The sequence below is a fragment of the Herpailurus yagouaroundi genome, unplaced genomic scaffold, assembly GCF_014898765.1.
Source record: "Herpailurus yagouaroundi ecotype Mexico unplaced genomic scaffold, PumYag 182, whole genome shotgun sequence".
Lineage (NCBI taxonomy): Eukaryota > Metazoa > Chordata > Mammalia > Carnivora > Felidae > Herpailurus > Herpailurus yagouaroundi.
In genome coordinates, this window is record NW_024412413.1 from 49,937,094 (window position 1) to 49,960,836 (window position 23,743).

The 23,743-nt window shown below is 44.3% G+C and overlaps 1 long non-coding RNA gene across 2 annotated transcripts in view; it reads left to right on the plus strand.

The window, feature by feature from the left end:
* LOC121040788 (uncharacterized) overlaps positions 1 to 23,743 on the plus strand; it is a 59,765-nt gene that overhangs the window by 17,107 nt on the left and 18,915 nt on the right. For both annotated transcript variants that reach the window (XR_005795442.1, XR_005795441.1), the window contains exon 4: positions 23,006 to 23,144. This is a non-coding gene — a long non-coding RNA (uncharacterized LOC121040788). The remainder of the gene's footprint in view (positions 1 to 23,005; positions 23,145 to 23,743) is intronic.

Here is a 23,743-nt window from a genome sequence, read left to right on the forward strand (position 1 = left end):
CCCCCCCCCCCCCCCCGAATACCCTCTGGCATCATTCAGGACACGAGTGTTCTGGGCAATAACATTTGAGAAAATGTTCTATGTAAGATATTAATGTTTTATGTGTTAGGTATGTGGCATGATTTTTCCCTATTACCATTTGTCTTTTACCCTGCATGATTTTTTCCATACACTGTTTAATTCATGTATTGAAATCTCTCCGTATTTTCCTTTGCCGTTAAGTAATTTAGAATATGGACCCTGAAGTCACAATTATTTGCTTTGAATCCTGGCACCATTACTTGTGGGGATCTTGGGAGAATTACTTAACCTCTCTATGGCTCAACTGTATCATTGAGAAAACGGGAAAAGTACATATAAGTACCTATAAGCTTTTGTGAGGATTAAATCACTTAATACAGATAAAGCTTTAGAATTGTTTTTGACACAGAGTGTCATATAATGATGATGGGTTATTTTTTGGATGATGGAGAAAGTCTTTCCCCATTATACATGTTGTGATAAAAAAAAAAAAAACTATTCGGGGCGCCTGGGTGGCTCAGTCGGTTGAGCGTCCGACTTCGGCTCAGATCACCATCTCGCGGTCTGTGAGTTTGAGCCCCGCGTCGGGCTCTGTGCTGACAGCTCGGAGCCTGGAGCCTGGTTCAGATTCTATGTCTCCCTCTCTCTCTGACCCTCCCCCGTTCATGCTCTGTCTCTCTCTGTCTCAAAAATAAATAAATGTTAAAAAAAAAACCCAAAAACTATTCATAGTATTGTTTTGGAAGTTAGTATTTTTATGGAAATTAATATGGGTATTAGCTATAAAGCAAAGAGTTTACTTTTTCCCCCAGTGGTTGAGTAAGTTTTTCCAACACCATACATTGATAACGTTTCCCTTTATCATTTCCTGTTACTTTCTTTTTCTAGATTTTTCTCTCCTGATCAGTCTGTTCTGATGCCAAGACCCCTGCTTTCCTAGTTCCTTTCAGAAAAGTCACAGCTACGTTGGCCGGAATCGAGAGTACATGTTGGATTCCCCCTTAGAGTTGCCCCAGGAGACACTTGGGCAGGGTGTGAGGGACCTTGAAAGTAGGATTTGGTTTTCTATGTTGCAGATGGGAAAGATAGGCCCCATGGGCCTTTGATTTTAACTGTTACGGTGCCTGCCAATACTCATGTTCTGCTGAGGCCTAGTTGGGATTATAGCCTGTTGGATTCCCTCAGGAATGTTTGAACCCTGTGTGCATTCTATCACAGAAAAATTAGTGTCTTCAAATTCCATCTGGTCTTTCTCCTTCCTGTGGCCTCAGCCACGTAACCTCTAAATTACTAGGAAAGATGTGAGAGGAAGGAGACATTAACCTGATCCATCACAGGTGGTGGGAGGAGAACCAAGTGGGCCCAGTTGGAAGGAAGATCTGATACTGGGAGGCTTCCTAGAGGTGGGACCAGAACAGCTTTTGAGGACATTTCAGTCACAGCTGAGGGAAAACCAGAGCACTCAGAATTATCCACAAGGCCCAACGCAGCCGCCTTCTTCTCTGCACCCCATTATCTCTTGTTCCCCCTGTTCCCAACAGCCTCTTTACTGTTCCTCAAACATATTCATACCTCAGGGCATTTGCACGTGTGCTGATCCCCCTGGAAGTTTCTTCCCCCAATACCCACATTGCTTGTTTCCAAGTCAGTGTGAGTGCTGTGCTCAAACGTCAGCTTGGTGAGGCCGTCCCTCACCATCCCATTTAAACCCGTGCCGGCCCTTCCCGCTCGCTGATTTACTTGTCTCAATAGCCCTGGTCACTGCTCAACACACTATTTTACTTCTTGTTTATTGTCTGTCTGTCCACCCAAGAACGTGAACTTCCTAAGAGGGTTCGCTGTGTGTTGCGTCTCTTGAAAGTTACAACAGGGGCGCCTGGGTGGCGCAGTCGGTTAAGCGTCCGACTTCAGCCAGGTCACGATCTCGCGGCCCGTGAGTTCGAGCCCCGCATCGGGCTCTGGGCTGATGGCTCAGAGCCTGGAGCCTGTTTCCGATTCTGTGTCTCCCTCTCTCTCTCTGCCTCTCCCCTGTTCATGCTCCGTCTCTCTCTGTCCCAAAAATAAATAAACGTTGAAAAAAAAAATTTAAAAAAAAAAAAAAAGAAAGTTACAACAGGCATGCGCCTATGGTGACTTCTTTCATTAGATACCTGAACTTCATACCTGAGGCTTCCACAAAAGCCAAGCAAGACGAAATGTAAGCTGAAACCACCGTGCGATATCACCACACACCCACCACGCTGGCTAAAACGAAAACACAGAAAACGCCAACCGTGGCAAGGGTGGGGAGGGGAGAATTCTGACACGTGTTGAAAAACCGGTAGCACAGAGCTGAAAGGTCGACGAGTGCCCCTGCGAAAGACAGGCGATACGATGTTCACAGCAGTACTGTTTGCAGTGGCCGAAATCTGGAGCAAAACAGGAAAATCGATTTTTGAAAATGTGCTATGTTCCCGGAGTAGAATACCACACCGGACATGAAATGCATGATCTATGACCCCGTGCAATCATGTGGATGAAGTGCGCAGACGGAACGCCGAACGAAAAAGACACAAAACAGCGTCTCGTGTGTGTTTCCATCTGTGTAAGATTACAAACAAGTAAAACTAATCCGTTCTGCTAGGAAGTCTGGAGAGACTAGGAAGGCATGTGAGCGGCACTCTGGGCTTCTGATGGCACTGTGCTTTTTGATCTGAGCGCTGGTTGCACAGGGATATCCATCTTTTGAAGATTCGTCGAGCTGTATACTGATATGTCGACTCTTGTGCACGTAAAATTTGCTGAAAAGCCTCAGAGGTGCGGGCCGCTCATTTGTTAAAGCGACTTGGCACTTCCTACGAACTGAACCTATTCGGGGAAGCCCTGCTCCAGCCCTGTGGAGGTGGAATAGGGTGGGGTGGAGGGCACCTTCCAACTGTGGCAGAAACACACCGCTGAGATGCTGCCAGAATGCAAAATGGCGGGAGCCTGATGGGGGGGGGAGGGGGGAAGAAAGCCGGTGGAGAGCCTTGAGTGCCTGCTGTCTTAGGTCACTTATGGCCCCAGGGCAAACGCTGCCTCCCATCAGGGGCAGAATTGTGAAGACTCTCCAGCCAGCCTTTGGGAGAGCAGCCACAGGCCTGTGCAGGGCGCTTTTCTAACCAGATATTGAAGGAGAATACCCTCTGCTTAGAAGCTGAATGTGGAAACTTTGTTTTAGAAGGCGGCAGAAAAACAGCAGAGAGAAAACATAGCTGGAGGGCAGGTCCTGAGTAATTTCCGAAGAGAACGCTGCAGCAGAAACTGTGGCTGACAGGCCAGAGTTAGCCCCATGTTTCTTCCCATTAGCAAACATAAACAGGAAAAGGAAGGCCAGAACATATAGGAGCTACAAGGCCCCACTAGGGTGTTGATGGCTCACCCCACCGCCGACCTACACGCTTTGGAGCACGCAGCGCAGCGTCCCCGGCAAAGCTTCGAGGATCCCACTGCTAACACTGGAGAGCGTAGTCCTGGGAGCAAGGCAGGACCTGAAGGAAGAAAAAGACGATCCCGTGACATTCAATCGCTGTGGAAAGGAAGGGGACAGACAAAGACCTGTAGCTGAAAGAGAACCTTTCTTCAGTATTGCAGGGTTATAGGCCCCTTGGAGAAGGTTGGGAAACAATGAATTAGCCAAGGATGTGCATCGTTTCCAGCCTTCCAGGAGCAGGATCTTGCTGGAGACAACCTCCAGCCCTCAGTCCCCCGGATCTGGAAAGGCCCAGCAGAAAAGGCTGCCAAGAGAGGAGAGATTTGGATCTCAGCGTTGCTAGTTAGGGAGTCTTTAATGACACTCAAGAGCCAGCACCTGCACCAACATCCTGGCCTCGGATTCTGTGGCCGCAGGGCAGAAGCCTCCCAGCACTCATATACGTGAGAGACGGGGAAGGAGTGGGAGTGGGTGGTGGTCAGAGAAGAACACGGCAAATGCAGGATGTTTGCAAGAGGTAGATGGGTGCACAGGGCCGGCTCTAGCACGCTTACTGTACGTGTCCAGACCTATAGGCAGCATATTTGGGCAGTTAGCATGGCTATCCTTAAGCACGCCCCATGTGCAGAAAGCTACACAAATATTCAAGCGCTGGCTTGTCCCATTTCCTCTCGCAAGAGTGTCCCAAACCGATCCCTCAGAGGATGGAAAGTTTCGGTTGTTTTACCTGAGGAAATGCAGATGAGGCTAATAAGGAGGTTCCAAGCCGAGGTCAAGTCAGTTGACCTTCTGCGAGCGCAGGGTTCACTGTTCCTAGGCTGAGAGCAATCTAGAGTCGACAGACAAAACTCCTGACCATTTAGGGAATTGCACTTTCTGAGGAGAATAAGAGCAGCTACTAGCTCTGAGCCTCACCGCATGTGCGTTGGGAAGAATAAAAATTCAGATAAAAGTTACATTTGGGTAGACTATTGCTTTCTAAAGAGACACCAAAAGAGACCCAAACGCGAAACCTAGGTCGAGAATGCCCAACACTGCTTACCGGAGACAGTTTTTAAAGCCGATTTTCAGGAGCAAACAGAATCAGACCCAGATGCTACCAAGAACAAGGAAAAGACAATTTTGCTGCCTGGTTTTAAGTGATATTCACATAACTGAGGCACGTAACTGCTGCCTCAGTTTTAAGTGATATTCACATAACTGAGGCACATAATATGAGGCACATAACTGCTGCCTCAGTTTTAAGTGATATTCACAAGATATCCTGGGGCTCCTGATACTTGCAAGGGGTTGATAGAAAGGATGATGCTGATATGAAATATACGGAAGTACTGATTTCTTTAGATAATAACCTATTTTACAAGGCCTCAGGAGCACAGGAATTCTGATCCCCCAGATTCAGAGCTGCCTGGAAGAATCAGGTTTGACCTTGTCCATTTTCAAATACAGGCTCCACCGGATGCATAGCATCATAACAAGGTATGGACATATCTTGAGTGGATCTTTCCTAACACTCATTGGCCATTTCCCACAAATCTTGGAGAATCAAAGAACTCAGAGGCTTAGTGGATGTTATAGGAGATTTGAGGGTAGCCATGCCATTAGGACAAACCCTTTCTCTGACCTGACCCAGGAATATCAGGCCCAAGCTAAAAAGAAAAGGGTCCAGAAGAGGCATCCGTGGACAAAGAGACGCCAGAGCAGAAGTCTTTGAACTCTGGTAAGGGAAGACCTACAGGCAGATGCTCAAAGCCTTAGTGGCCCTTTTTCAACCAGGTTCTTGACTAGTATCTGCTGATAGCACCTGGTTTTAAATCCCTTAGTTTAAACACACTGACACCTACATGGGGAGCTTCAGAGTTGGACTGTCTCAGGAAGATGCTGAAACATGGCTCAATTTTGCTGCAGAAGCTTGAACTCCGTGGGATCCAATATCCCGTTTGCAAATCAGAGATTCTGGCCCTAAGTTAGGCAGTGAGATACAAGTTTTAGGAAGCATGCATGTGAGGTACAAGGATAATCAACAAAAACCCTCTCACCTCTGGGCCCACCATGCCAAGCAGGATATGACAACGGTAGCGGGTGGTAGTGTTGGGTGACTATTTTCAGGACTGCTGTCCTCTTGTAGCTTCATCCACAAAATGCTACACATCTCTTGAAGGAGTCAGAGCCCTGTGAGATCCCCAGGGTCCAGGGAGATACAGTTTTCTTTACGCCACAGAACTTGGGGGCTTTCCAGGATGGAGCCAGTGAGGCTTCTTACTTCTGGGGCTCTGGTAAATCTATTGGCTCCAGCAGGGAGGGGCCAAAGGGAAACTCAGAATAGCTAACGGTCAAGGAAAGAGACCCAGTCCTGTTGGGCTGACCAGAGTTTTCTGTAGGTGAATTTGAATGTGACGTTGAGATGAGCACAAATTCCAACTATGTGATGGTATGTTATTTAAATGGGTACTGGAATGTCCTCTATGAAGACACTTTCCCAAGAGTCCTATAGTATGGTTCTGAAAGACGTACAGAGCTTTGAGTGGAATATATGAATGTTGGAAAGCTTTACACCTGTGGAAATCTTTAGTGGGCAGAACTCGGGTGCCGTGTCCTCCTTATACATCCCACCCTAACAGTTTTGATGGTACTGAAAATAACTTTTAAAATTATATTCAGTTCTCTAAACTAAAATCTGAGTTTTGTTACTATGACTATTATCCCAGAACTCTGCCTTGTTTTCTCCTAGGCATCACTGAGAGGTCTCCAATTTCTTTTCTTTTTTTTTTTTCCGGATAAAGTTCTAGCCATTTATTTCTTGATATCTGTCTATCTCTGCCTCCCACCCCGCCGGTACTTTCATTCCCATCAAATTTCACTTTATAGATCCCTGTATCTGATCAGTGAGTTTCTTGCTTAACATCTTTCAAGACCTCCTGGAAGTATCTTGCTGGAAACCCACTGTCCCATCGTTTAAAAAGATAGGGGCGCCTGCCTGGGTGGCTCAGTCGGTTAAGCGTCCAACTTTGGCTCCTGTCATGATCTCATGGCTCATGGGTTCGAGCCACAAGTGGAGCCCGGTGCTGACAGCTCGGCGCCTGGAGCCTGCTTCAGAGTCTGTGTCTCCTTCTCGCTCTCTGCCCCTCCCCCACTTGTGTTCGCTCTCTCTCAAAAATAAATAAACTTTAAAAAATTCAGCTAACTCTTCATTTTCCATATTTTTTTGATTCCGAGGGTAATAATACCAACCAAAGTGCATGTAACCTGTGTTTCCTAAGGCCTCTTCAGCCTGGGATTTTTAAAGGATCATATTAAACCCTTAATTATTCCTCTTTGCTTCTTCTCCCTAGCCAGTGTGCCTGCAGAGAGATCACAGAGGGGAATGACTGTCAATCAAAGAGCCACTCCCTAGCTGGCTTGAGGCACTCCTAATCTACTTCAACCAGTTAATCTCAACCCTAGTTTTTGAATACAATTACCTGGGAATTTAAAGAAAAATACACTAATGTCAGGTCCTATCCCAACCTTAGCATAAAGCTCTAGCATCAGAATGATTTTTTTAGGGGCACCTGGGTGGCTCAGTCAGTTGGGCGACCGACTTCGGCTCAGGTCATGATCTCGCACTCCGTGAGTTCGAGCCCCGCATCGGGCTCTGTGCTGACAGCTCAGAGCCTGGAGCCTGTTTCAGATTCTGTGTCTCCCTCTCTCTCTGACCCTCCCCTGTTCATGCTCTCTCTCTGTCTCAAAAATAAATAAACGTAAAAAAAAAATTTAAAAAAAATGATTTTTTAAAATACATTATTTAAAAAATATATATATTTATCTTTAAGAAAGAGAGACAGCATACACAGGGGAGGGCCAGAAAGAGAAGACACAGAATCCCAAGCAGGGTCTAAACCCTCTGTGCAGAGCCCAATATGGGGCTCGAATTCACAAACAGATCATGACCTGAGCCAAAATCAAGAGGCCACTTAACCGACTGAGCCACCCAGGTGCCCCCCTGCAAATGATTCTAATGTGCACCCGCAGTTGTGAGGAACCACTATGAGCCATGGTAGCCGTGAGTCCTTTCTGAGAGCATCTATGTGTATCCAGATGTCAGGGCATGCAATCACAGCATGGAGAAGTAGCACAAGGAATCTCCAAGTCATCCAAATTCCCCCACTCACTGCTTTCTGCCTTTTTTTTTTTTTTTTTTTGCCTTTCCTACTCTTCAAAGTAGCGCTCCTGTCATTCAAGTGACTTCTGAGAACACAAGGGTGCTCTCTGTTCTTTCATGAACTCCTCTGCAAATTTCTTAGCAATTAGCACTTCAATCACTATCATCCATTCAGAAAACGTAAATCACCTTTTTGCTTTGAGTTAATCATTTTCCATTTTCCCAAGGTGATTCAGAAATTCAGAGCTCCCTGAAAGTGAGTGAGCAGGTGTGGGGGGCTGTGGACACACTTCACTGTTCCATTAATGGCAGAATACACCTTGAGAGGTAACTGGCAATGCCAACAACAACGAAAATGAGTATTTGTCCAGCTATGATAAAATAGAGAGCCTAAGTCTGAAAACAAATTTTGATTTCTCTAGATTTCGGGCAGCGTTAAAATACACAATCAGTTCTAACCTTGTTTGCATTAATCTCGACAGAAATTGCCCATTTGTTTTCAAAGCATCGGGTTGGAACATTTTGCTGCTACGTGGAAACCATGTCAACGATCATACTCAGGACATGAAATCCACTTGCACAGGGAGTCTGTGCAATTTTAATAATGTCTGTTAACCCGTTGATAAGCATACAGGAAGGAACATAGAAGAACTAGAATAGAGAACCATTAAGCCAGCAAATGTGTACTTTCTAAGAGTCCTCACTTTCTGTGATTAATTAGTACCCTCACCAGCCCTCTTACCAGAGGTTAAGTCATTTATTTACTCATTCATTCATTCAACCAACATTTTCTTAGAGATCTGTTTGGGTGCCACGTTCTGTGCTTTGAGTTAGGGCTGGACCAATGAACAAAATATAGTCTCAGCCTCCAAAATCTACGGTCTATAATCATATAAGCAGAAAATGACCTTTGCAAATTCTTTTTTTCTCCCTGGTATGCTCTTCTCCCATATCTTTGTCTGGCTAATTCTATTCAACTCTTTAGAGCTTGACTAGGATGTTACTTCATCTGGAAAGCTTCCCTTAACACTTCAAGTGAGGGGGCACCTCAGTGGCTCAGTCTGTTAAGCATCCAACTCTTGATATCGTCTCAGGTCATAATCTCATGGTTCATGGAATTGAGCCCTGTGTCAGGCTCTGTGCTGACAGTGTGGAGCCTGCTTGAGATTTTCTTTCTCCCTCTCTCTCTCCCTCCCCAACTTGTACACTCTCTCTCTCTCTCTCTCTCTCTCTCTCTCTCTCTCTTTCTTTCTCTCTCAAAATAAATAATCTCAAAAAAAAAAAAACACTTCAAGTCAGGGTTAGGTGCCTTTTCTATATATTTCCATAGCAATCATACCTTAGGACTTTGTACTTTCTAGTATAGTTACTTGTTTACGTATCTTGTTTACATATTCCCTTACTAAATAATGAGGAACTTAAGGACAAGTGTCGTGTCCATCTTTCTGTCTTTGATGTCTAGCACATAACAGTAACTCAATAGATAATTAAATAAGTGATGGATATGTTCACAGGGTAGTATGAGAATGCAGAGACGATACACCAAAAGAGACCTCCCGTAAAAAGTGGCTGCTAAGTGAAGTCGTAAATGCAACATCAGAGTTACCCAGACTTAGGAATGCTTGGGAGGTAGAAGCAGGAGGGCAACACGGTCTATGTTAGAAAACCCCAGCAAAATGGTGTTGCCAGAGGGCAAAATGTGAGGTAGGGTAGAGTAGAGGACAAGTTGGGGCAGCTAGAATAAGGTCATGGAGCATGGAGGGTTGTGACCAAACCAGACTCAAACTCTATTTTCCCTTTTGTTGCCATCAAAATAAATGAACACACAGCTTCAAACAGTCTCAGAAGCTGATCTCCAGGGGTTACCCATTTGTTCCCAGCATAGACAGGAGTCCCTGAGACACAAAACACACTAAAAACTCTTCTCTAAGAACCATTCTATACCCTGCCCCATGAGATTCAGTACATGGGTGGAGGGGAGCTCCACGGGGGAGTTGCCATGTCACCTGCTTGACACGCGTGGAAGGTTTCTGTCCTTAACTACAAATTATGGGTAAAACACCTTATCAAATGTGATGGGCTCATCTTTGCTCGGTGTCCTCCTCAAACCCAGCTCTTTTTGTTCAACCTGGGCAGGCCTGGAAAGAGTATATTGCCTAATTTCTCCTTACTCCATTGTGTTTTTAATATAAATCTTAGTAATTTAATGATTTACAATCAGTGCAACCCATTGAAGGCAGTCCCAGGCCTTTAGAAAACCTGCTTCTGTGTTAAGATCAACTGGTAGGATTCAGTCATTAATTAACTCAACAAGCATTTGATGACTACTTTCTTTTTTTTTTTTTAATTTTTTTTTTTTAACGTTTTTTATTTATTTTTGAGACAGAGAGAGACAGAGCATGAACAGGGGAGGGGCAGAGAGAGAGGGAGACACAGAATCCGAAACAGGCTCCAGGCTCTGAGCTGTCAGCACAGAGCCCGACGCGGGGCTCGAACTCACAGACTGTGAGATCATGACCTGAGCCGAAGTCGGACGCTTAACCGACCGAGTCACCCAGGCGCCCCTAATAACTACTTTCTAGGGGCACCTGGGTAGCTTAGTCGGTTAAGTGTCCGACTCTTGGTGTCAACTCATGTCATGATCTCATAGTTTGTGAGTTCGAGCTGTGCATCGGCTCTGTCCTGACAGTGCAGAGCCTGCTTGGGATTCTCTCTCCCTCCCTCTTTCTCTGCCCCTCCCCCAATCTCTCTCTCTCAAAAAGAAATAAGCTGTAAAAAAATTTAATGAGCACTCTCTCTGTGTCAGACACTATGCTGGATTCTGGAGACCTGATAGTGAATGAGGCATGGTCTCTGCCCTCAGACTGCACAGTGGAAGAAGCTCGAGGACATGGAAACTGCTTATGCACAGACAGTGTTGAGGCCACAGTTGACCTGCCCGAGCTAGTGCTTCTTGTAATGTGGTCATCTGGGAACTGCTTAGAAATTCACAGCCTGTGGTGTCCATTCCAATTGAATGGGGACCCCCAATTGTGGGGTGACAATTGGATGGAAGTCGATGGCGGATCCTGAAAGAATTCACCCAAATCAGAACAAAGGAGATAGAAGTTTCTTGAGTCCACCACAAGCGGAGCAGCGGGCAGGACAGTGAGGGAGAGGCTGTCTGCAATGTGCTAGTGGGTGGGGGCTGTATCTAAAGGAGGAAAGTGAGGGGATATGGCAACGTATGGGATTTCCCCTTTTTTGATAACTGTGTCTGGTTGTCAGTAGCCCCTTGGTCAGTTAGGGTCTATGGGTATTTTGAGGTGGGTCACCTGATGGGCCTGTCTGTGTTCAGCCAGGGGTTCTCTATGGGCCCCTGCCTACATTCCATCCCTCAAGTCTGTTTGCCTAAAAGCAGCCTGTACACGACCTTGAGCCCTTCTTCCAGATCTACTGAATCAGAACTTGGGACGTTGGGCCCAGCAATCTGGGTGTTAGCAGGCCCTGCAGGAGACGACAGAGCTCATTTCTGTTTGGGATTCTCTGGCCTAAGCTCGGCACTGAATCATTAGCCATTCCCAGACTTCCTGTCCACAATTCCCCTTTTCAGGGAACTCCTGACAGAAATGGAAAACACCAACCCAGAGTGACACTACCCAAAATAAAGTAGAATGCTGTTTTATCCTGTAATGGCAACCCCAGACCCTTCCCGCTAGAATCACAGAGATGGAAGCTTCATGAAGATTGTTGTGGTATGGACTAGACGGGTCAGAACCATTTCAGTGTCATCATAGACGGAATCAACGGGGGTAATGTCATTCTCGTCTCCATTCTGCTCCCTGCCACTTAGCGGTGGAGACGAATTTTTTTTTTTTTTAATTTCATTAAAAAGATATTTTTTTTTAATTTTTTTTTTCAACGTTTTTATTTTATTTTTGGGACAGAGAGAGAGACAGAGCATGAACGGGGGAGGGGCAGAGAGAGAGGGAGACACAGAATCGGAAACAGGCTCCAGGCTCCGAGCCATCCGCCCAGAGCCCGACGCGGGGCTCGAACTCACGGACCGCGAGATGGTGACCTGGCTGAAGTCGGACGCTCAACCGACTGCGCCACCCAGGCGCCCCTAAAAAGATATTTTTAAAGACCAACCATATCAGCTCGGCTGCACAAACCAACCAACCAACCAACCAACCAACCAGGAGCTTCAGAGTTATTTCAGCGCATGGGAATAGAAACAGGATAAACTGAAACCGTAAAACAAGCAACTTAAATGCTTCGGAAAATAAAGGAAAGGGGAGTGAGATCACAATCTGAGCATGTGTGTTTTGCAATCCTGTGGTTGTTCTAAACAAATTCAGGCAGATTGCTTTCTTTCTGGAGTTCCAGCAAAATGGATCTTGCCACCAGTGGACGGTTCAGAGATCCTGGCCGAGGCTTTTTGGCTTATTGCCATGTGTCATTAGTGACCTAGTTTCAATGCGGTGAGACCAGCCATGTCTGCAGGCCCCTGAATCAGCAGTTTCTCCTCCACTCACTAGCTCCAAGCTGGCAAAGCTGATACTACTTTTCACAGAATGTGCCCTCCCCTTGCCCCTGCACTCCCCCTACGTGCAGGGAAAGCACCATTTTTTCATAAAGATGTCGGCTTTGACCGGAGGCTGCCCTGAGAGCCCAGCTGTCATGACTCCTTCAAGTAAGCTGCTAAACTCGGAATTATCTTGGCCTAATAATTAATCAGGACTAAAAATAGCCCCAAACTGCCCGAGCTTTGCTTAAATCCCACCCAGGTGGGAGAGGTGGTTTTAAAAAAGGGCTCATTGCAAAACCATACTTTGTGAGGCTTTGCACAAAAATATGAAAATAATTAACCAACATGCCAGTGTGGGAGACACTTCACATTTAATCTGACCCTTTAAAAAAAAAATAATGCAACCTTTTCCATTGCACACTGACTTGAGATTATCAGCTCGTGGTGGATATTAAAAGCAGCTAGGAATTGTACTCAGAATATTCTAAGAATACCCTCAAACACAAATTCAGGGAAAGAAAATCACTATTGGTTTAGAGCTACAAAATATAGCCTGTTGTCAGGCAGATTAGAGGATGAGTAGAGTTCCACCAGAGGGCGTCCTTGCCACCCTTCCGTCAAACCCAGTGCTCGGCATTTCCCAGATGGTTGGCAGGTCTTTGCCCTCTACAGTGTGTGCTCATAAAAGCAAAGGCTCTGTGTCCTGAAGAATGCTGCTTCTGTGACAGCTTACCGGCAGGCAAATGCTATCTCTGTGACATCACAGAAGCAGTTTCAAATGAGGGGAAAGCAAGCAAAACTTTAAAAGGGAAAAAAACGAATACATCTAGGTTGACTTCTCTCCATCGTGATCTATGTGTGTTCACTTTCTTGACACTCTAATGGTAAGATCATGATAAAACGGAAGTACATTTATCACAGTTATCTGTGTCCAGCCCAAAGTCAGGAACCGCCATGGCACCAATCAAGCAGTGACAATTGGCAGGGCCAGGTGTATTTCAACACACCCTTCACCCTCATCATCATTTCCCTCCTCCCCCTACACACACCTCTGCCTCACACTAAGCTGTGCCCCTAGGGCCGTTTCTTCCTGATCTAAATCCCATGGCCTCTATCCTACTCCCTCATCCCCAGTTCTAAACTCACCTCCTCAAGGACAGTCAGGGAGGACTAACTGATGAATGAAATAATTAATAGATGTGCCCCATCTAGCCACAAGTGAAGGCCATCTAGCTTTGGTCTCTCCTGACCAAGGGAGTGACATAACATACTAGGCAGGCAGCAGAGCTTTGCGAAAAGACCTTTACTCCCACCCCCACCTACACCCCCCACTCCCCCACATATCTGAATTCAGAAACCAAGATTCTACCGTGTACCAGCAGCAGAAATTAGAGGGGTCACTCATCCCCTCTGAGTTCAGCCTTCTTATTTGAAAAAAAAAAGATAATAAAAATATCTGTTCTACTGTATAGGTTATTCTGGGGCTAACATAAGATACTGTACGTGAAATTTTTTGTGAGTTATAAGGAGCTATGTAAACATACTGAGTACCTAACCCTGGAGCTGTTCAAACATTAATTGATTCGCAGGAGTAAATATGAGAGGAGGGAAAAGTTAAATTAGGTTGTATTATTATTTTCACATTTCAGCAAGAAAGGATCACTGAGTTTCTTCTTGAGAATCTATACTATGAATCTCTCTTGTCATAGATGAATCAGTGTTATAGACTGAATGTTTGAGTCCCCCTAGAATTCCCATGTTGAAACCATAACTCACAATGTGATGATATTAGGAGGTGAGGGTCTTTGGGAAGTAATCAGATGAGGTCATAAGAACAGAACCCTCATGAATGGGATTAGTGCCCTTATAAGAGTCATGAGAGTTATTGCCCTCTGCTTTCCACCATGTGAGCATACAATGAGAAATTGGTAGCCTGCAACCCCCCGCCCCCAAAAAATGGTTGTCACCAGAATTCAACCATGCTGTTACTCTGATCTTGAACTATGAGAAACAAATTTGTTTATAAGCCACCAGAGTGTGGTATTTGTTATAGGCAGCCAAAATGGGCTAAAACATCCAAGTTACCTTGACTCAGGGAAATGTTCCTGAAGATAAGTATCTAGAGACGCTTTGCAAAGATTTTTCTGTGAGAAATGTCTATTATAGACTTTTGTAAAATTGGAAACTCTATCCCACAATGGGGTGGTTTCATTAAATCTCTCTACATAATGAATTATTATGCATCCATCCATTAAAATGACATAGAGCAACATGTAATAATATTAAAAAGAGTCCATAATAAGGAATTAACAGAGAAAAAATAATCAAACAACATGTATATAGTAGACATTTAAAATGTGTGCACCTACTCAGGTAGAATGCATACTGAAGAGTCCAGAAGAATACAGGTCAACAAGCATGTTTGTTATAATCTAAGCAGGTTGGAATTAAGAATTTTCTTTAATTTTTATACTTTTGGCCTTTATTTTTTACTGTTCTATAAAGAACATATATTATTGGGGTATTACAGGAAAAAACCCTATTAATAGTTATATTAATATATTATATTATTAAGTATAATTATATAAATATTATAATTGTATTATTGATTGTGTTAATTATATTAATATAACTATTATATAACATATAACTATATTAATAATAATATAATTATATAATATCATAACCCCTACTAAGAGTTATATATAAAATAAATAATTCTGGCCTCTGGAGATCAATGGGAGACTTTTGAGGCCAGGGGTTCTTTGAGGACACCCTGCACTTCTATGGAAGAAGAGGCACCCCGGCCAGAGCTCTACCCCACTGGAGCCCTTATCTAGGATGACTCAGGCCCTCATTTGAGATTTATGTTCAATCAGCACTATTGTGCTCACTTATCAGAGGAGGCCTAAATTAGAGATAAAGAGAGAGTTGCCCCTAGAGTGTGGGTGGAGGAAGAAATAACATCAAAACCTAATAAAAATATTTAGTCTCAAGCCGATGAGTGACCAATGGGTGACTGAGCAACGTAATGATTCTGTAAAAGGAAGAAGGTCTCTAGAATACAACAAAGGTGTAAACTCCTCATTCATTGCCTTTGACATGGGCTGGGTAAGAATCATAAAGAATAAGAGAAGAACTGTGATAGTTGTCACAGAAATACTATTCATCTTAAAGAACTCTCGCTCTCTCCTCAGAAGTATCTAATAGACTTTATTAATGCATTTTCCCTACTTAGTATCGTCAGTCAATGTGTAATAAGAGTCCTGAAGGTCACAGCTTATATTATTAAAATTCTAGTAAGTATACCAGGTCCTGGGCTTGGAAATGCATGCAAATCTCCTCATTTTAATAGTTGATTTATTATTGTTAGTTCTACCCTATATCATCTGGTTAGAGCTCAGATCTAATGAAGCCTCAGGAGCTTATTTTATTCCCATACAGGCTTGTTAGCTTCAGAGAGAGAATTTTCCCCATAGCCATGAAACCTAAGCCCTTAACCTAGATATGTCAGAAGGAGCATGAGGCATCATAACTCCTGGGAAAACAACCCTAAATCCTTGTCCCACTGAGACAGTATCCCTGTGTTCCCATAAACAGGAAGTCATTGGTCATTTGTTGTGGGGTGGCCAGAGGAGGCTAGGAGGGAAGCTTGGTTTGGCAAAAATGAGGCAGACGGAACAGGACAGGTGAAAAGATAATGTCTTCAAACTACCTAGAAAGTCAACCAAATGAGCAGTAATGATTTGTGGCCTGTGGGTCTGCAGAGTCAGGAAAAAAGAAGAAAAGGCAATGGAAGCACCTAGAAGAGGAGACTGGCAGAAGCACAGAGAGGCTTCTCTGCCCCTCCTCAAAATAGCAGCATCCCTCCTTTCCCTCCTCTGTGTTCCCCACACATCCTGTTTTACTTCTATTAAAGCACTTGTCACGCCATGTAACTCTTGCCTATTGGTCTGTGCCTCTTAGTAAATTTCAAGCTTCCTCTGAGTAAGAGCCATATTTACTCATCTGTAATGGTGGGTAGGTTGGTATTGTCTGAGCCTTGCACACTGCAGGTTCATAGTAAATGCTTGATAAATATGAATCAGTGAATGCTGTATGCAGAAATTAGTCCTAAAGTAGGAATGAACAACACACCCTAACAAAGACGTACACAGCACAGAACTTGGAGATCAAAGTCAGTCCCTTGGGTGGACTTCAGGGACAGGTTTTAACAAGGAGGCAGAGAGAACTCTGTCATTACTTGTTGATGAGATGAATGAGCCTCTGGAATTGAATTGGCCTAGAAATCTCGTGCACTTGCAACACCCACTTTGTGTGATATGAGTTGTAGAATATTTTCTTGGGTTCCTTATGCCTTTTTTTTTTTTAAATGTTTATATATTTATTTTGAGGGAGAGAGAGAGAGAGCAGAGGAGGGGCAGAGGGAGAAGGAGACAGAGAATCCCAAGCAAGCTCCATGCTATGCTGTCAGCACAGAGCCCAACACAGGGCTTGATTCCACGAACCATGAGATCATGACCTGAGCTGAAATCAAGAGTTGGATGCTCAACTGACTGAGCCACCTGGGTGTCCTGGTTCCTTATATCTTTTAATTTAACTCTGTGGGAAAAAGTGGCTGCTATGTATTTTAAATATTCCCAGGACTGATGGGCACATAAACAGAAAAAGGATGGAGAGAGAGAGGCCACGTCACCAGGCAATTTCTTTTAGGCATCTTGGGGCACTTGTATAAGAATGCTCTCATGGGGCATTACATTGCAAGTAAGATACTTCTTAACGTCTAGCAAATAATTTTCCTATCTGAAGGCTGCTTCTCTTTCTCCTACATCACTGACTTATAAAGGGAGTTTTTTCACTCCCAATTCTTCTTGATAAAGCCCATCAATACAAACCAGGAGGCTGGTGTCTGTTCACAGGTATCCTTTCTTAAATGGGCATTCTTAAATCCCATTAAAAGTTCCCAGACTGAGGTCTATGTCTGAAGATTAAAGGTCACAATGTCTAGTAGAGGAGGAGGTGGGGGAAGAGTTAGGAAAAATTGTATACCAATTTTGGCTTCAGTAATCATTGTAGACAGAGATCTCTGCAAAGGTTTAGAAGCTTAGCTAGAAATAGGGGTAATTGAGGAAAGGCAGTAACTTGAAGCCCTTATACCATCTGTGTTACTCTCTTTGTTAGAAAACGCCTGGCAAAAGGGGAGAAAATCAGCAGCGAAGTAGATAGCCCATTTTCTTAAACCTACGGGTTTAAGTGACATGGCTTAGGGAGCAGAAAACATCTGGGAGTCTGTATGCCCAGCTGTTTCAATGTCAGTGAAACAGCACTAATTTCTCAGCACGTGAGCTGGGCCTTTTCCGCCCTCACACTTGAGTTCCCCTAACAGAGACTGCTCTGTCCCAGATCCCCCTGTCCTCAGGTCTCAGCTCAAATGCACTTCTTCAGAGAGGCCTTCCTAGGTATGCCCCTCCTTGGTCATTCTCTAGCGCGTCACTCTTTCTCCTTCATTCACTGTCTGAAGCTGTTTTGTACACAGGCTTGTTTGTTTTATTGACTGTGTCCTCCCACTTCATAAAAGAAGGGACCCTGTCTCTTTTATTCACTACTTTATTACAAGCACTTAGAACAGCATCTGGCACATAGTAGGCCTTCAATTTACAAGTAAACGAGCGAGTGAATGAAGGGATGACTGAATGAATGGAATAGCCTGAATATGAGGTTCAAAATAGCAATGAGAAAGTACTTTCCATTACCAGTAGGGTAGGTCTCTTCCCTTGAAGAGGAAATAGGCATTTCCTAACAGTAAGGAACCAAGTGGATATTTACATCAAAGGGAAAGCCCTTTATTTCCACATTGAAGCGCTAATATTTCCTCCCCAGAGGAAATATTTCCACACCAGAAGGCAGCTGTGAAGCTGGGATGGGAAGGGAGCGGGCTGGGGGCCAGGCAGTACGGAGTTACAAACTCGCCGAGTTATCACTGTGATGTAGAACAGAGTGTTTACATACAGCCCCAAGACACAGAGGCTGGCTTTGTCTTACCATTTGGGCGCAGTGAGAAAATATAACTAATCAAAACTCTCTGGGAGTTTGTGTCGTTCCTTTGAACAACTGCTGTCCACGGGAAGGTGCTCAGGAAAGGGACACGAGCAAGCCTAGACAGCCCTCGTTCGGTTGTTTCCCATCTATCCGTGCAGCTCAGAAGACGAAGGAGAAATGGGTCTTTCCACGGTGGCCCTCACTCACAGTGCACACCCTCGGGCCAGTTCTTCCTGGAGCAGTGGTGGCCTGCCCCCTCTGTCCAGAGGTGTCCCTGCTCTAGCCTCCTTCTCTCTGAGTACCTTTATTTGGTAGAATAAGGGAAGATATTCACCATGACTACTTAACAGTATGGAGTTAACGCCTTATTTGTCAATCACTTCACTTATAGAAGATGCAGTGTTCTAACGAGAGGGGTGGGGGAAAGGCATGCTGGGAACAGTAACCCTCCCATGAGGTTGTTCGGTGCCTGATGCAGTTGATAGCTCCCTCATACAGATCGTCTTGTTTTCATTGGAATCCTCATCACTGCCCTTCAGGTAAAAAGGAGCAGGTATTTTTCCACCATCATTTTATAGAGGAAAAAAATCTGAGGTCAAAAGAGGTGAACGAGTTGCTCTAGGTCCCGGAGGTGGGAGGACCCAGGTGTCCTCATCTCCAGATGCAGCATCAAAAGGCAAATTTCTAGGGAACAAACAAAGACTGACAGTCTCTTCTGTCACAACCAAATTATCTCTACGTAAAGTGTATTTTTGTTTAAGTTTGTTTATTTTGAGGAGGAGTGTGAGTGAGCCAGGGAAGGGCAGAGAGAGAGGGAGAGAGAATCCCAAGCAGGCTCCTTGCTGTCAGCACCCAGGCCAATGTGGGGCTCAAAATCGCGAACCATGAGACCATGACCTGAGCTGAAATCAAGAGACAGTCACTTAACTGCCTGAGCTGCCCAGGTGCCCCATTATCTCTACATAAAGTTGTATGCAGATACAAGAAGAACCTGTCTTATAATTTTGTTGTGTCTGATCAGGATCCATGGCTAGACAGGCTTAGTGTGGTGCCTGGCACATGAAGCAATTATTGAATGGTGAAAAGAAAGAAGGAGGGAAAGGGAAGAAGAAAGTTCTTCTGTTGTAGGGAATGACATTGGCCACACAGTACACCCAAACCCTCCTTAGGAGAATGGTGTTATGGCAGAAACCCACTGCAGTTGACTCACACTCAGTAAATAGGAACTGACTAAGCAGAATTCTGGAACTGACAGAGACCTTAGAGGTCATACTAAGCCATGCAGTTTTGTTTGCTAAGTTACTTACGCCCCTCTGCGGGCACTTGTTTGCCCCTGACTATCAGCTGATCTCAACTCACATTCCACACACCAATATTTAAAGCAAATACTTCCTGGACTAAAAATAAAGTACACATAAAAGTCTGTTTAAATGAATCATTCTTCTTTTGGAAGCTAAAAAGGAGAGGGAGAAGAGCTGCTGATATGCTCTGGGACTACTGGCAATGTGAACAGTCTCTCTTTGATCCTCTGAGAATTTCCAAGTTGAAAACACCATGTGGAGATGACTCCTTCCCTCGGGATATGGGCTGCGTCTGACCTTCCCCTATGAGTGTTAGTTTTGACTCTCTCTCCCTCTCTCTCTCTCACCCTCTCTCTCCTCCCCTTCCCTCCCCCATCACTCCTTCTCCTTCCCCTTCCTCTCTCCCTTGCCTGCCTGTAAATGACTTACTCAGTAAATTGTGGCTGAGGAAATGAGAGAGGCCTGCAATGTGTCCTAGCCTGGAGCCAAACAAGGAACCTTATTTAAAATAAGGTTAGGGGTGCCTGAGTGGCTCAGTGGGTTAGACATCCAACTTCAGCTCAGGTCATGATCTCACAATTCATGGGTTCAAGCCCCGCGTCAGGTTCTGTGCTGACAGCTCAGAGCCAGGAGCCTGCCTTGGATTCTGTGTCTCCCTCTCTCTCTGCCCCTCCCCTGCTTGAGCTCTCTCTAAAAAAAATAAACAAACATTTAAAAATAAATAAAATAAAATAAAATAAAATAAAATAGTTAGAAGTTGGCCATTAAGCCTGTGGAATGGCCTTCCTTTTCCTCTCACCTCCCATCACATGTTCGTTCATTCATTTGTCCTACAAACATTCACTCATTGTCCACATATAGGTACATATACGAATAAGAAATCATCTCTACTGCCAAGGAGCTCTAGTCAAGTAAGGAGGAGCGGGTGTGGGGGGAAGGTGCAGGAACGAGGCTGAAGAGTGGTAGAGAGAACACACAAAGGGCCTCGTGCGCTATTCTAAGGAATTTGCACTTGATCCCACAGGTCACTATTTCCTGAACATGGTGTGGAAAATTGTGTTGATCAATATTCTAAAAAAGAGGGGTGCCTGGGTCGCTCAGTCGGTTAAGCGGCTGACTCTTGGTTTCAGTTCAGGTCGCGATCTCATGGTCCATGGGTTCGAGCCCCACATCCGGCTCTGGGCTGACAGTGCAGAACCTGCTCGGGATTCTCTCTATCCCTCTCTCCCTGCCCTTCCCCCTCTCACCCTCTCTGTCTCTCTCTCAAAATAAATAAACTTAAAAAAATATTCTAAAAGAGAACGTATCACCTATTCTTATGTATCCACAACTTATTTTTATTACAACATCATCCAGATGTATACAAACACAAACCAGGTATAATTTCCCAATGTTTATAACCATGATATAATAATAAAACCAAAACAAATTTATTTTTTTTTTAATTTTTTTTTAAATTTTTTTTTTCAACGTTTATTTATTTTTGGGACAGAGAGAGACAGAGCATGAATGGGGGAGGGGCAGAGAGAGAGGGAGACACAGAATCGGAAACAGCCTCCAGGCTCTGAGCCATCAGCCCAGAGCCCGACGCGGGGCTCGAACTCACGGACCGCGAGATCGTGACCTGGCTGAAGTCGGACGCTTAACCGACTGCGCCACCCAGGCGCCCCAACCAAAACAAATTTATAAAATAAAACCCAATCTAATTCAAATTAACAAAACCCACTCGAGGCAACGCATGTTATTATTTAACTGGAAGCAAAAGACTACTGGCATGTGAACACGGCACTCACTACAAGCATGTGTGTTATTTTTAATTCAGCATGCCTACATGACCATGCACTAACTCTTCCAATCCTTCTTTCTAGTCAAACTAGCATGAAACTGTCATCAAAAGAGACTGTGGTGATGTCACGTGGCCACCACATCCCTTGCCTGTGCGTCAACTGCACTTCCTTTCTCGGTAGCCTGGGACAATAAAAATAGGGCAACTTGGCTCCTTGATTACAAGTGGTCATTAAATGTCCTAGAAGATGCCTCTATTTACATTTTAAACTGTCCTTAAAATTTAAAAAAAAAAAAAAAAGATGCTTAAAAATGTCTGAGAGAACCCATCAGCCCCAAGAGCACTTTACTAAAGACCATAGCCTGAAGTTTGAGGAAATATTACATAAGTGCTTGGGGCCCATCGCTGAAAGACTTTGAACAAGAAAGTGATGTGATCAGATTTCCATCTTAGGGCAATTATGCCACGGGCAGCAATGATGGCACATTAGAGGAGAGAGATACCAGGAGAGAGGAGGTCACTTGGGAGACAACTATGATCATGTAGGCAAATGATGATGAGTGACCTTGCAAGCATAAGATGATGAGGTATAAGAGAATAGACTGGAAATGTCTGCAAAAGGCAGAATTCATAGAACTCAAAGACTCATTACTTGTGACGGGTGAAAAAAAAAAAGGCATTTCTAGCTTAGGCAACACTGTTAAACCTGGGGGAGGATGTAAAGGTGAGTTTAGTTTCAGACAGGGCTCCTTTGGAGAGGCTGTGAACTATTGGCTTGGACACAGGCAAATACAGCAGGCTCGAACTGAAGAGAAAAAGCTTCTGGGTGAAGCTGGCATGCCAGGATGGCCAAGTGGTCACCAGCCTACCAACTGTAACTTCTACATCCAAGATTATCTCAGTGCCCACTCCCCCAATTCCCAAACACAATGTTTGTCCTGCCTCCTAGTTGCCACCCAAAGTTCCAACCCCATGTGATCATGGCTGCAATAATCTAATACTCTGATACTAAAGTACAAAATCTGAAAAGACTGACACTTAGTCTGACACTTAATCTGACATTTAGTGTGTGATTGATGGTCTGAATCCTGAAGTGCTACGGTGGACAGAACATGAAATTTGCAATCATTCAGACCATCGTTCCAATTCCTACTCCACCACGTAACTAGTTGTGAAAGCTCAGCAAGTCACTTACTTCTTGCCTTCCTTTTTGCAAACTGGGGTTATAAAATTTTATATCAAAAGCTCATTAGGAGCATTACGTAAAATAGTGCTTATGGTATCTCGCACAGTGCCTTCAACATCTTGGTCAATGAATCTTTCCCATTCTCCTTATATAATAACTAAGATCGTGGACAAAACCAGACTCTGTGGGTCCAAACCATGCTCTACAACATTCTACTGACATCACCTTGGGTAAGTAAACTAACTTCTCTGTAACACAGAGGGATAATTATATTCTCTAGTGCAGAGAGTTATTAGAGTAACTCATTAACTCAACATTCACAAAACTCTGGGCACCATGTGTCTTGCACATAGTATGCACGAAGCCTAAGCTATTATCAATATAATCACTCCTTCCACTCTTCTAATCATTAAGTTTGAGATTCTTTCTTGGTCATCATTTTGATGGAAGAGGATGAACATTCAACATGGCGCTGGGTACCTAAGCCACTCGGTGTGAGGCCCCACACAGAGAGGAAGAAGAGGAAGGTTGATAGCCCTAAAGACATTCTTTGCCTATTTCTCGATACAGGCTGGGCTCTGCAGTGCAGCAAGGAGGGAGACATAGAGTGACTGAAGTCCAAGGTCCAGTGGTGAAATGAAAAGACCGTCAGCAGATATTTGACCCAAGAAGGAGGCATCCGGATGGAAGTACTGTGAGTTCTTATGAGGTATGACAACACTCATTGTTTTCAGCGAACTTTATTTTTCACTTAATGGTAGTTAAATGCCACAATTATGCAGGATTTTGTCCCAAACTAGGAAAAGAAGCAAAACACACGCACGCACACACACACACACACACACACACACACACACACACACCCTTCAAAACCAACTTGCATATACCAAGGGTTAAATCCAGAAAAGTTAGAGCTGGAGAAGACTAGTCAGGAACATGGGCCAGTGAGCAAACATAGATTTTTCTGATATATTCAGCCTTATCATGTCAAGTTTCTGACCCTAATCAACCAAGGTGATGAACAAACTAGTCCCTTTAAAATGTTTATGAAAGAAACCGCTGTGCATTTTTCTCTCTGGACTCTCACTTGGAATTCAAATGCAGCCTGGCTTTTGCAACAATTTAGGCCTGAGAACTGAGCTGAGTTCTCAGTGATTTGCTGCCTCCATCAGGATCAGAGAAGAATATTCTTTACTGCATTTCAATCTGTTTAATCCATAGAGGAGGGAATGACTTCTGTGTCAAAATGGAGCAGAGGGGTCTATTGGAGATGGACATTGTTTATTCGGGTATAAATTTTAATTAGAC